Genomic DNA, 12,875 nt, shown 5'->3' on the forward strand with positions numbered 1-12,875 from the left:
ATCAGTCCTTCCAAATGGCGCTAGCATACCCATCCACGGACCATCGCCGTCGTTGCTTTGTTTTTCGCCGTATTTGGACATGGCTTGTTTTTGCTGCTGTCAAAAGGAATTGTTTCGAGATACATGGGATATCCTCGAAAAACAAGCCAACTGAGACAACGTGCCTTACGCAAATCGGACAGTGTCACGTAAGACGACTCCAAAGCAGCGCACTGCGGTGCAGCTAAACGAGCATAGTATAACAGCACTGCGCATCGCTACTTCTATATTTACACGTATTTTCTTAAATTTAATTATTTTATTACTTACTGCACCATTCTTACTGCTTTAAAGTGAATATGCATTACATTTAGGTTGATATAGCAGGTTCGGCACGCCTATAAGCCATGCCTAATTAGCGTTTGTTTGTGCCAGCCTCAGCCAAACGCACAGGTGGGCACATAGTACAAAAAGAGCTAGTGGGTCGCATGACCCTTTCCTTTTTCCTAATTATACAGCTTATTTTAGCGCAGTGTGCGCTAACAGTGGTGTAAGTATGTTTGTAATGAGGCAATATTTCGAATGAACCAAACTTGTGTTTTGTCTGGCCGCTTGATACAGGACGGCAAACGGTTTTTAGTAACTGCAGCACGGAAGAACGCTACATCCAAATCTGTTGTAGCTACAAAGCCTTCAACTGAGAGGAGGGTTGCAGCGACGAGAAGTCGCGGTCTCTTGTCAACGACTGGGAGGCCGTGTTCGTGACAACGTCAGGACCAAGGATGACGGAGTGAGTGTTGGCGATCGCAAAAATACACCATAAAGTTCTGCAAAGGCCCACGAGGGGTAAATTCGGGGATCGTTGCCAAAACACAGGAATGCCCGTACCGTTCACTGCCTGAACGTAAAATACGGCACTGGAGCGCAACAAAAAAACACAGGCGGTGAATAGAGAGTAGGACAGGTGCAATCTTCGAACTACTTTACTGCGTCATGGATGCGCCTATATTTCTGTAGAAATAAAGATGAAGAGAAAGGAGGGTAGTGCACATGCCCAAATATCTACAGTAATATAGATGTTTACAGCACGTTTTCAAGACGGACCATTGCGCTACTGTGCAGTGCAATAGGAGTATCACTTAAAGAACCACTCTCTTTCTTCCTGATATAATACCCTTGAGCTAACTCTCTCGTATCTTGCTCCACGCTTTTGTTTAGTATTTTTATCTCATTAAACCGTGGCCCACAACCGCAGACATGACAGTGGGTAGGCAAACGGGCGCCCTTATATTTTCCAAGCGACAATTCATGTTCCTTCGCTACCTCGTTTACGCAATGGCCCGTTTGGTCAACGTTAAACGCAAGATAACGAGGTTTCGAACTCAGAACCAACAGCACAATCGACACAGGTATTTGAGTGGTTTTTCCAACACGCCTTCTTCCTGCGTTCATCAGGTATGCACGAGCACAGGCGCTCAAGCTTACACGGGGCAGAGAACGCAAGCATGATCCAGTATTTTTGGGGTGGCCTTCTTCACATTGTGGGAGACTCAGTGCATGTACGACATGACATCGATTTTTTGCGGACAGCAGATATCTGTAGTTTTCTTCTGTGCTGTCACTTTCTTGGGCAAGATCTTTGTCACACTGGCAACAGTGCAGGGAAACCGGCCGAGGGAAGATTGCCGATTAGACTGATAAAACTATTTTGTATCTTGTAAGCACACAATTTTTAAAGCAGATAACTGAGTGAGTGAAGCAGTTGCCTCTTTTACTGTTTTTGAATGCGCTGATTCACCAGGCAGCAGTTGTTTGTGAGAACATGGATTCCACCACCAAATCAATCAATCGGTTTATTTCCCAGCAATACATCTGGAGAGGTTCATGGGCTAAAAGCAGACTTAACCGCTTGACTGGGCCCATGAACCCTTACACAACAGTGTCAGTATACCGCCGGGAGCTTTTATACAAACTCTAACAAAATAAAACATATGAATACTCACTGACTTTCACACAATAAAATACACAGCCGGTAACAGTTTCAGAACATAATTTTGAAAAAATGCAATTTCACAAATTCAAACAGAATGCAAATATGCAACGTCATAACGCTCTGAAGTATAAAACTTAAATGTCTAAAATTGTATAAAATGTATAAAAACGCATCAGGAAATTGGGAATGGGAGGGGAATGTATAAAAAAGAGAACTAACTAAAGAAAATTGGCTATCAGCAAAACCATTTGCACTGCAGGGAGTTATGTTTATCAAACAATATATGGCTGTTTCCAGTTTACTCTTTGGTGGCAAAAACACTTTTAGCTGTCCTAAAGAAAAATTAGCTGGAAAATTGTATCTATTTAGAAATAATGGCAAGTTCTGCTCTAGTGATTGCAACTTGTAGTTATGGCGGAATTTTCGCTGGTGCCAGTTGTCTGTGTTACGGGTATTTATAAGGTGAATTTAGGCCTGGAGTGATGCCAAATGTATGAGAAAGTTTTTTATCGGTAGCGAAGAAAAGTAGAAGGAGCGGAGAATTCGGAAGTCGTACATATAATTTGCCTTGATTATGTTGTAACGTGGAAAGAAAGTATGAGTGGAACACGAATAATCAAGGTTTGCAATAAGGCGAACGGCTTTCTTTTGTAAGATGAGTAGTTAATTGATGTTTTGTTTGGTTGTAGTAGTCCATACTATGCTGCAGTAATTAATGTATAGGGCTAATAAAGCATTGTAGATGTTCAGTTTAACTTTTTCTGGGAAGAATCGTCGCGTGCGCGCTATCGCGCCGGCTACAGAAGATAGTTTTTTAGATGTGGTATCTACATGTTTATTCCAACAAAGCTGGGATTGGAACGTTACACCGAGGATCTTGTGATCATTTACTTATACTACATCATGATTGGCATATTCAACTCTTCAACTCTTCAACAGTTCAACTCTTCAACAGTTCAACATATTCAACAGTTCAACTCTTCTGCTTTTAGCTCGGAATAAAACTGCTTTTGTTTTCGTCGGATTAACCTTAATTTTTTTCGAACTTGACCAATGAAATAATTCATCCAAAACCGCGTTACATTTGAGCATTAAACTATTCTCATCAGGACAAGAAAGAAGTAAGTACTGTCATCGGAATATATTACAAATGTTGCATTTAGGTCAATGTGCGTAATATCATTTATATATAAATTGAAAAGCAGGGGACCTAGCACGCTGCCTTGAGGAACACCATTTAAATTGGTAGAAAAATAGACAGTTCACCAGAAATATACACTGACTGCACTCTGTTTTCTAGATACGATTTCATAAGTGTTAGGGGCTTCCCACGAATTCCTGATTGCGATAATTTTTCGGCTAAAATATTACGGTTTACACAGTCGAAGGCTTTACTAAAATCAATAAAGAGTGATAAAGTGAACTTATTGTTTTCTATATTTGATATTATGTGCTCCTTATTTGTTAGCAAGGCTGCTTCAGTGGACCTTCCTTTGCGAAAACCGAATTGTGGATTCGTAATGTTACTTCTTGCTTCAAGATAATTACACATACGCGAAAAGAATAATTTTTCTATACATTTGGAGAAGACTGGTATGACAGATATGAGCCTGTAATTTTTACGATCATTATTATCTCCATGCTTAAAAATTACCGTTATTCTTGCTCGCTGCATTTTATCTGGAAACAACGCATGCTGAAGAAATAAATTGAAAATATGAGTTAGATTAGGGGTAATAAATTATAGGACGTACTTAACAGGTTTAATTTGAATGTTGTAATGCTCTACTGTTTTTTATATTAATAAAAGTTTTGCATACTTCGAAATATTCAGTAGGCTCCACAAAAAGCTTCCAGTAGGACCACTAATAGGTATTTGGAGAGCAGTAGTTTTACCAGCTGGTACGTCAATGTTTGTAAAGTACCTATTGAAGTAATCCGCAAGAATTTTCCAAGATAGTTTATGGCCATTCTATACTATGCTTTCGATTGGTGTGTTTATTTTGCCGCGGCCTAGAGAGTCATTTATTAGTTTCCAAGCAACGTCTGGTTGTTTTGAACAAATGTCATCAAACAAATGCTGGTTATATGCCGCCTTAGCTTGTCTTAGCTGATTATTTAGTTTGTTTCGTGCTTTTTTATAAGCTGTCAGGGTATCTACAGATTGTGTTTTAAGAAAGAGATGGTAAAGTTTATTTTTTCATTATTTTTTATATGATCCGCCGTAATCCATGGTTTCCTTGTTTTTTTATTACGGGAAAGAGGCTTAAAAAGAAAGTTGGCTGCATAGATTTTAAGGAAGGCTGCAAGAAAACTTCAATATGCAAGATTCGGATCTGTTATTTCGAAGAGGCGAGACCAGTTATAAGCGACAACGTCTAGTTTAAACAATTCAAGAGTTTTGGCCGTTATATGTTGTGTAAGGAATGGTTTACGTTGAAAGTTTCTGGTTTCATTTTTACTATGATAGAACATAAAATCGGCCAATGGTCACTTATATCTGATGTAATCGTCCCGCGATCGGACACAAGCGTGTCGGCATTGGTTATTAACAGATCCAGGCAACTTGAAGTGGCCTGGGTGACGCGTGTTGGGGTAGCGAAGCTCACTAATGTCGTATGCAGTCCCCCCACAACACCCTAGATGAAAGCCAACTCACTCTTATTGTGGTTCTGATCGTGGGTGAAAAGGAAAAAAATAAAGTGGTTTCTGTGGTCAGCATCAAGCCTGACTACCTACCGAATTGAAGCTGACGTCTGTCCTATTGCGCCCATACGGTACAGTCGAAGCAATTTTTATTTTGTGCGGGACGCGTTCACGTGCACGAGTAGACAGGAAATGCTGCCCTCCATCGGGTGACGATGGTTGAACGCTTTGAGAAATCTATAGAATTCCCGTATCAGCATAGCACTAGAGAGCACAGTCGCAGGGCAGTAAACCCTCCCCATAAAAAACAGTTTCTCGCTTCTAGTTCCGTTATTTGGTTAGCTTGGTGGGGGACATGATTTTGGAAAGCTTCGCAATGCCCCAATCTTGTCATTTCAATAAAGGAGTTGTTGATATATTGTGTTTTTTCCCTAATTTTCAATGTTTTGTCGTCTTTGAAACCATTCTGTTTTCCTTTATTGCGTTCCCCCTCTATCTGATGTATTTTGAATTTTCATCAGGTAGTAAATACAGGAATACGGCAAAACTAACCAAAATGTATTACTCCCCATTCCTCTAATTATAAATACGCTTATTTTTAACTTAAAACTTGATGGTATAAGTAATTACCTTGGTAACTTTTCAAATAAATGTATCAATCTTTTTCTTATAAGTTATTGGGCAACTGCTGCAGACTAATGCACCCTTGTGAAGAATGGTTTTTCTTAGGGAGTCATGAACAAAAACTAGATGAGAACTAAATAAAACACTTGCTTTGTTTTGATATTTGTATCATGCCGCAAGTTACCATCCTAGGCTGATACTTTGCAAGGTATTTTTACTTGGTTTTTGTTTAGGAATCAGTCAATCTACACATCTAGTTATTTTAAAATTTTACAAATAATGTAATTTTTCAACAGAACAGTACTAGCAGCTGTTTATTTGAAGCAAACTCTATTTATTTTAAAATGTGTTTTCGTGGACTCGTAATACATAGAAGTTTTAAGTTGTATTCTTCAGTATAATACAATGCTGGAAAACGTCCTCAGGTAAACGAATGATGTTTAGGTGCTAGGGAAAAGGGTTGAACACTTACAGTCGCGCTACGCCTCAGTCATGAAAAGAATGAAAGCACAGGTTAACAAACTTCAATAGTACGGCCGGCGTCAAAATTTCGAGATCCGTGGTTTAACGCAAGAACATAAAGAGCTTTTGTTCGAGAAGTTGAATGACCGGCAGTCGAACCGGGCTACCATGAAATAAAGCACACCATTATTTAAAACGTGTATCGCCTTCCAGGACGGCCCCGAAAAGAGCCTGTGAGGCTACAGCTGAAAGAACAATGGGTCCAGCGCCGCACTTTTCTGAAGACTATGGATCAGATGCTGCGATCGTTTACCTTACCTGCAGAAAAAAAACGACCTCTGTGGGTTAAGCCGATGAACATAACTACACCTTCGCATGGCAAAACAACGGACATGTATTTGTTCCGAAGAACGAGGGTGAGACACCCCTCCGCATACATAACAATAGTGATCTAATTAGGATTGCGTAAGCCGCTAACATGAAAAGCAATATTCTAATAACGTTCCCTCTCTGAAATAGCAGCCTCAATTGCGTACTGTGCCCATCAGGCCGCTGACTCCTTTGGGTTTCTTTAGCTCTTGCTGCAGCAAACCATCCCACCATTTTTCTTTTAATTAAATGTATAAAGCTTCAAAGAGAAACACGAGGAATTGCACTTACTGCAATCATTTGTGTGGCATATATTTTTAATACCAGTCATCAAATAGTGTTTGATGGGTATCCTTGCCGGGAAATGTGTAGGGCTACAATGTACGGCGGTGGTGTCAGCATTTATTTGCGAAGCAAGGAATATTATGACATTCTTCATGATTACTGTAGTGTTGATCCCAACTTTGAATTACGTTTTGTAAAAACTAATACTTTCATGTTAGGTGTGTTTTATAGGCCATCTTCTAGATATTGAAGAAAAGTTGATCTCTTTCTTGGACCTATGTTATTGCTTATGTCAAGCTCCAAGGCTCCGCCCGTTCTTCTTGGTGACTTCAGTGTAACCCTTCTAACGTTTCACGTATTCATTACGAACTTTGTGACATGCTCTCTGTGAACTGGTTTTCCCACGTAATCAACGTTCGTGCTCGCTCCACACTATTAAGAGAGACACTGATTCAACACTGCTTAACAAATTATGACGGAAGTGATACGAAAGTGGGTGTTTTAGCGATTTATTTTATTGATGAATTGTTCGTTTCTTGTCTTTTTTTTCTAAAAATGGTTCAACGGTGCGAGTAAGAGCAGTGGTGAAACTATAATACGCAATTTAAGTCTGGGCAATACACAGCACGTTTGCAACGGGTGCGTCTACAGATTGGACAGGGTACTTGAACGGGACAGATCCACATGGTTTGCATGGTCAGTTTATCAAAAAATTGTTTTGCGATATCGCATTTGAAGAAGCCATCATACGAATCAGCAGAAATATCAGAAATTCCCGGACAACAAGACAAGTATTACACAAAATGAAAGGAAAAAGTTCCTAACTTGACGTGCGTTAGCTCTATAAAACAGCCCAAATCACTTCAGAATAAACCCTCTAGCGAGATGAAGACATCGCGTATTTTTTACTATTCGAATAAATTTTCGCACATACGTTGCGATCCTCCTAAGACCTGACAGACCGTATAGGATTTGGTACATAAAGCTACCGCTACCTTGCTAGAAGAAGGAAAATATGGGAATCAGACTTTAATAGGTAAGGATCCTGCAAAGAAGCGTAATAGCGAAGTTTTGACCTCCAGAGCTTACAACAAAACCTAATGCGAAAATCTGAAAGCCACATGCTTAACGCTTGCAGAAACCGATATTTTTATGCCCTGCAACTCCAATAGAAATCTGCTGTTTTATAAAACCTATGCTTGACGTGGGCGTATAAGACAGGGAGAAACATTGATTGAGATGGCACGAAGTATTGATTTGGATGTTACAGTCACAAAGTGAATGCATCACTAAAATCAATCCTAAACTCGCATTGTTCGGAAATGGAGGAGGAAAGCTAGTAACAGTTCACAGTTTATTCTAAAAAAGACAGCCGTGATGGAGTAAATGGCTCCCGTACTCTAGCGCAGTCGATGAAGTCGGTGCTGCTATTTTTAGGTTGTCGGCGACTTCATTGTGGTGGTCAGGGGGTACACAAAACTGCTCAGTCGGAGCCGGCGATTTACTGCGCGGTCCACGAACGCCTTGCACCGTAGCCTGGCTGCGTCTCCGGCCGCTCTTAACGACGGCATCGGCAGACCACGGCTACCGCATCTTGCGGATATCCCTACGGATCATGGCTCCTCCGATCCCACCATGCTTCGTCACCAGCCATCTCTTCTTACCCTTTTCCTTTTCCTCTGGTGCATACAACATTAACGGTGATTTTTAATGGCCTGCCATTCCAGCTTACTTATGAAATTTGTCTTCTGCCGCATCAAAAGGCCATAAAGAGGGTCTGGCGTACAGTTGAGGAAGAAATTTCATGAGTAGTAGAGCGTGCGCACTGCAATATATGCATCTCCAAGCCGGTGAGTTGTCTTGTACGGAAAGTCACACTTGTTGCTTGACCCGTAAGACACTCTTCTGGGACCAAGTCTCTTTTTACAACCACAGTGTTGCTGCAACAATCTCACATAAATAATATTGGTTTTCAGGCGAACTCTCTAACTAGACTGGCAAGTCACAAATAAAGCTGGGCGAGTTGTTAACGGTTCATGGTGAAACGAAAGCGCGAAGAAACAACGATAACCAGGAGGAACGATTACAGAAGGATGGAACGCTACTATCAACTAAAATTTTATTGAAAAAATAGCAACATATACACATGAAGAAAAGACACCTAATAAAGTGGTGCATCACCTTTATCAGCACAAGTGAACCTTGTATTAAGCAACATCTAGATAGCCTACTTCAAGATTAGATAGAGATACTGAGGAAGAACGTACACAGTTATCTCCCGCTGTCGCAATACGGGCGGCCTCAATAATTGTTCGCGTCTTTTGGTCACGGTGTCAATGTAAAATAGTTGTTACAATCAACAAGGAGTGGCATCCACACGACAGAAACTAGCGGACAGGTTTGAAAGCTTACAAGTTTTTCTTTCTTTATTTTTTTCTTCTTTCTTTCTCTCTACCGTTGTTGCTCCCGCAGCCGTATATTCAAAGAGCGTCCAGTTTTCCCGATATTGGCAGTTTTCTACTTCAACAGTACCTTATAGACCACCGCCACGCGGAAGCACACGTATGCATGAGTGTGTGCTCAGGTTTCGGCGTTTGGTCTGTCAAACACAATCATTCGTATCTAGGCTGCCGGATGGCAGTGGTCAATAAGATACAGTTGAAGTGGAAAGCTGCGTATAATGGGGTAACTGGACGCTGTTTGAATATCCGGCTATGCGAACATGAGAGCGCCCTAAATCGAATCAGCATTCAAACCTGTCCGCGCATTGTTCGTCGTGTGAATGCCATCCCTTGTTCAATGAAACAACTATTTTATATCGACACCGTCACGAAAAGACGCGCCAAATCGTAGAGGTACCCCACATTGCGAGAATGGTTGATAAGTGCTTAGTGCCCTCTCCATCGTCGTCATCGTTATCATCATCATCACCACAAACCCATCTATGCCAACTGCAGGTCAGAGGCATCTTCCAGTTATCGCTAAATGTCCTGGTGATGTACTAACTGCGACAAATTCATCCCCGCAAACGTCTTGACCTCATCTGTACATATAACTTTCTGCCGGCCCCTGCCACGCTTTCCTTTAGGGATCCAGTGGGTTACCTTTAATGACCAGCGGCTATCTTGACTTCGCATTACATGCCCTGCCAGCCTCCATATCTTCTTAATTTCTCCGGATCCACTCCACTCTCTTCTTGTGCCTTAATGTTACAGTTATCATCTTCCATTCTATTGCTACCTCAGTCATCCTCAATTTAAACTGAACCCTCTTAGTGAGCCTCCAAGTTTCTGCCCCGTAGGTGAGTGCCGGTAAGATGCAGCTGTCATACACTTTCTTTTCAGAGACAATGGTAGGCTGCCATTCATTATCACAGAATGTCTACCGTATGCACTCCAGCCCATTCTTATCGTTTTAAGCATCTCTGCCTCATGCTTAGAATCCGGGGTCACAACTTGGCCTAAGTAGATACACTCGATTACCACTTCTAGTGCCTCGCCACCAATCTCAAACTGCTGTGCTGTCCCGAGGTTATTGAGCATTGATTTACTTTTCTGCATATTATTTTCAGGCCCACGGTTCCACTCTGTTTGTCCAGTGCGGTACGGATGCTTTGCAGTTACTCACCCGAGTCACTTAACAGGACAACGCCATCAGCAAATCTGAGGATACTCAGCTCTACTACATTAACCCTTACTTCCACCTGTTCTCAATCCAATGTTCTCATACCTCTTGTAAACATGCTGTGAATAACATTGGAGAGATTGTGGCTCCGTCTCTTACGCTGTTCCTTATACAGGTATTTTACTGCTCCACTTATGGAGGATGATAGTAGCTGTAAACCCATTGTAAATATCCTCTAGTATTCTTAAATAATGTTCGGCTACACCCGGGTTCCTTAATGTCTGAATGACTGCTGAGGTTTCGTCCGAGTGAAACGATTTCTCATAGTCTATGATGACTATATTTACAGGTTCAGTATGCTCGGCGCACTTCTCTATCACCTGATTGATCGTGTGAGTATGGGTCATATTTAAATAGCCTTTGCAAAACCCTGCTTGGGTGAAATCTACAGTGGCAGAAATTTTGTTACCAATTATAATGGTGAGTACGTTGTATACAACTGACAGTAAGATATCCGGCCCGAAATTTATCATGTTCATATTGTCACGAAGCCAAGGACGACGCAGTTGTCTTGAAAAAGAAACAAGTTTATTGGAGCGAACTTGTGCGCCCCTAACAACTCAAAAAAATACAGAGGCGGCGAAGCAGCGGTCAACAAAGTGACTTGCGTCGGCGAGCGTCGCAGAATCGAATGCCGCGGCGTCTGCTGTGCAGGCTTTTATCTTTCGGCGCGAGCGTTTCTGGAACCGTCGATTCACATCCAGAACATTGCAGATCACGGAAGAATATTCCGGGCTAGTGGCGTTACGGCGAAACACTCTGCTTATCTGAATGAGATAGCCCGTGCGGCGTAAAAATGAAGAATGGAACACTCGCTTCGCATAGGACACAGATACCAGAGCCGGGCGCGGCCGGGCATTAAAAACAAACAATAAATAAACAAACCCGTATATGGTTCGCGGCATTACCCCCCTCTAAGAGGGCATCGACCCGATGCTAAAATAAGACGACAGTCCGAACAAATAGCAACAACAAATCACAACAAAAAAGTTCGTCATCTTGCGAAGTACAGTTTGAGGCGAACCACGTGGACGACTTCGGGTAGGGTGCGTCGTCGGGATGTGCCGGAATCACCACTGGGGATCACTTCATAGGTTCATTTGCCAACACGTCGTAGAATCTGGTAGGGTCCGAAATAACGTCACAGAAGCTTTTCACTGAGTCCGCGTCGTCGAATGGGAGTCCAAACCCACACACGATCCCCTGGTTGGTACTCGGCGTCTCGGCGTCGGAGGTTGTAGCGGCTGGCATCCACCAGCTGCTCGTCCGTTATACGAATTCGAGCGAGCAGTCGGGCCTCCTCCGCACGTTGAAGGTATCCTTGGACGTCGGCGTTGAGGTCGTCGTCTTCTACTTGCGGAAGCATAGCGTCGAGCATCGTAGCCGGCCGTTTTCAGTAGACAAGCTCGAACTGTGTCATCTGCGTAGTTTCCCGCGTCGCTGTATTGTACGCAAACGTGACATACGGGAGGACTTCGTCCCAAGTCTTCTGTTCAACGTCGATGTACATGGACAACATATCCGCAATCGTCTTGCTCAGACGTTCCGTTAGTCCGTTCGTTTGGCGGTGGTACGCCGTTGTTCTTCGGTGATCGGTGTTGCTGTAGCGTAAGATTTCTTGCTTCAGCTCCGCGGTAAAGGCCGTTCCACGGTCCGTGATTAGGACTTCAGGGGCTCCATGTCGCAGCACAACTTGGATTATAAAGAACTTGGCTACATCTTGTGCAGTCCCCCTCGGAAGAGCGGCGGTCTCTGCGCAGCGCGTCATGTAGTCTGTCGCTACGACAATCCACTTGTTCTATGATCGTGACGTAAGGAACGTGCCTAGCAGGTCCATTCCAATCTGTTGAAAGGGCTTCGACGGGTCGGCGATCGGTTGCAGAAATCCGGCGGGTCTTCGGCGGGTCTTTTTCGTCGCTGGCAGTCACGGCAACTCCGAACGTAGTTGATGACGTCAGATTTAAGGCGGGGCCAGAAGTACTTCGCCCTAATTTTTGCAATAGTGCGAGCTGTCCCGAGATGTCTGGAAGATGGGTCGTCGTTGGACGCTTCCAAAATTTCGTCACGAAGGTCTGCGGGGATGACAAGTCGATAATTCGTTCCCGTTCCGGGGCTGAAATTCTTCTTCACGAGGACGGAGTTTTTGAGGCTGAATGCTGCTAAGTTACGCTTGAACGCTCTAGGCACGGCGGCGTTTCGTCTTTCGAGGTAGTCGATTATTACGCGCAAGTCTGGGTGTGCACGCTGCTGGGCGGCTAGGTCGTTCTCCGTAACAACTCCGAAGAACGCGCTGTCTTCATCGGAGCCTTGTGGCGGTGGGTGGAGAGGGGCGCGGGACAGGCAGTCGGCGTGGGAGTGTTTCCTGCCGGATTTGTAGACGATTGTAACGTCGAACTCTTGCAGGCGCAAACTGCCCCGCCCAAGACGCCGAGAGGGGTCTTTCAAATGGGCGAGCCAACATAGCGCATGGTGCTCTGTCACAACCTTGAACGGTCTGCCATACACGTAGGGGCGAAATTTTGAAATGGTCCATATGATTGCCAGGCACTCTTTTTCGGAGGCAGAGTAGTTTTTCTCCTCCTTCGACGGACCGCGGCTTGCATAGGCGATTACCTTTTCGCATCCGCTTTGCTTTTGGACTAGGACGGCCCCCAAACCTATATCGCTGGCGTCCATGTGCATTTCCGTTTCGGCGTTTTCGTCGAAATGAGCCAGCACGGGGGGGTTTCGCAGGCGTTGTTTCAGCTCGCAGAATGCTTTTTCTTGTAGCGTTTTCCCAGGCGAAAGGGGTGCTATCTTTTGTCAGGTGCGTGAGTGGCTCTGCGATGCATGC

The sequence above is a fragment of the Haemaphysalis longicornis genome, unplaced genomic scaffold (assembly GCF_048455015.1).
Source record: "Haemaphysalis longicornis isolate Haplotype H1 unplaced genomic scaffold, Haemaphysalis longicornis Haplotype H1 scaffold_14, whole genome shotgun sequence".
NCBI lineage: Eukaryota > Metazoa > Arthropoda > Arachnida > Ixodida > Ixodidae > Haemaphysalis > Haemaphysalis longicornis.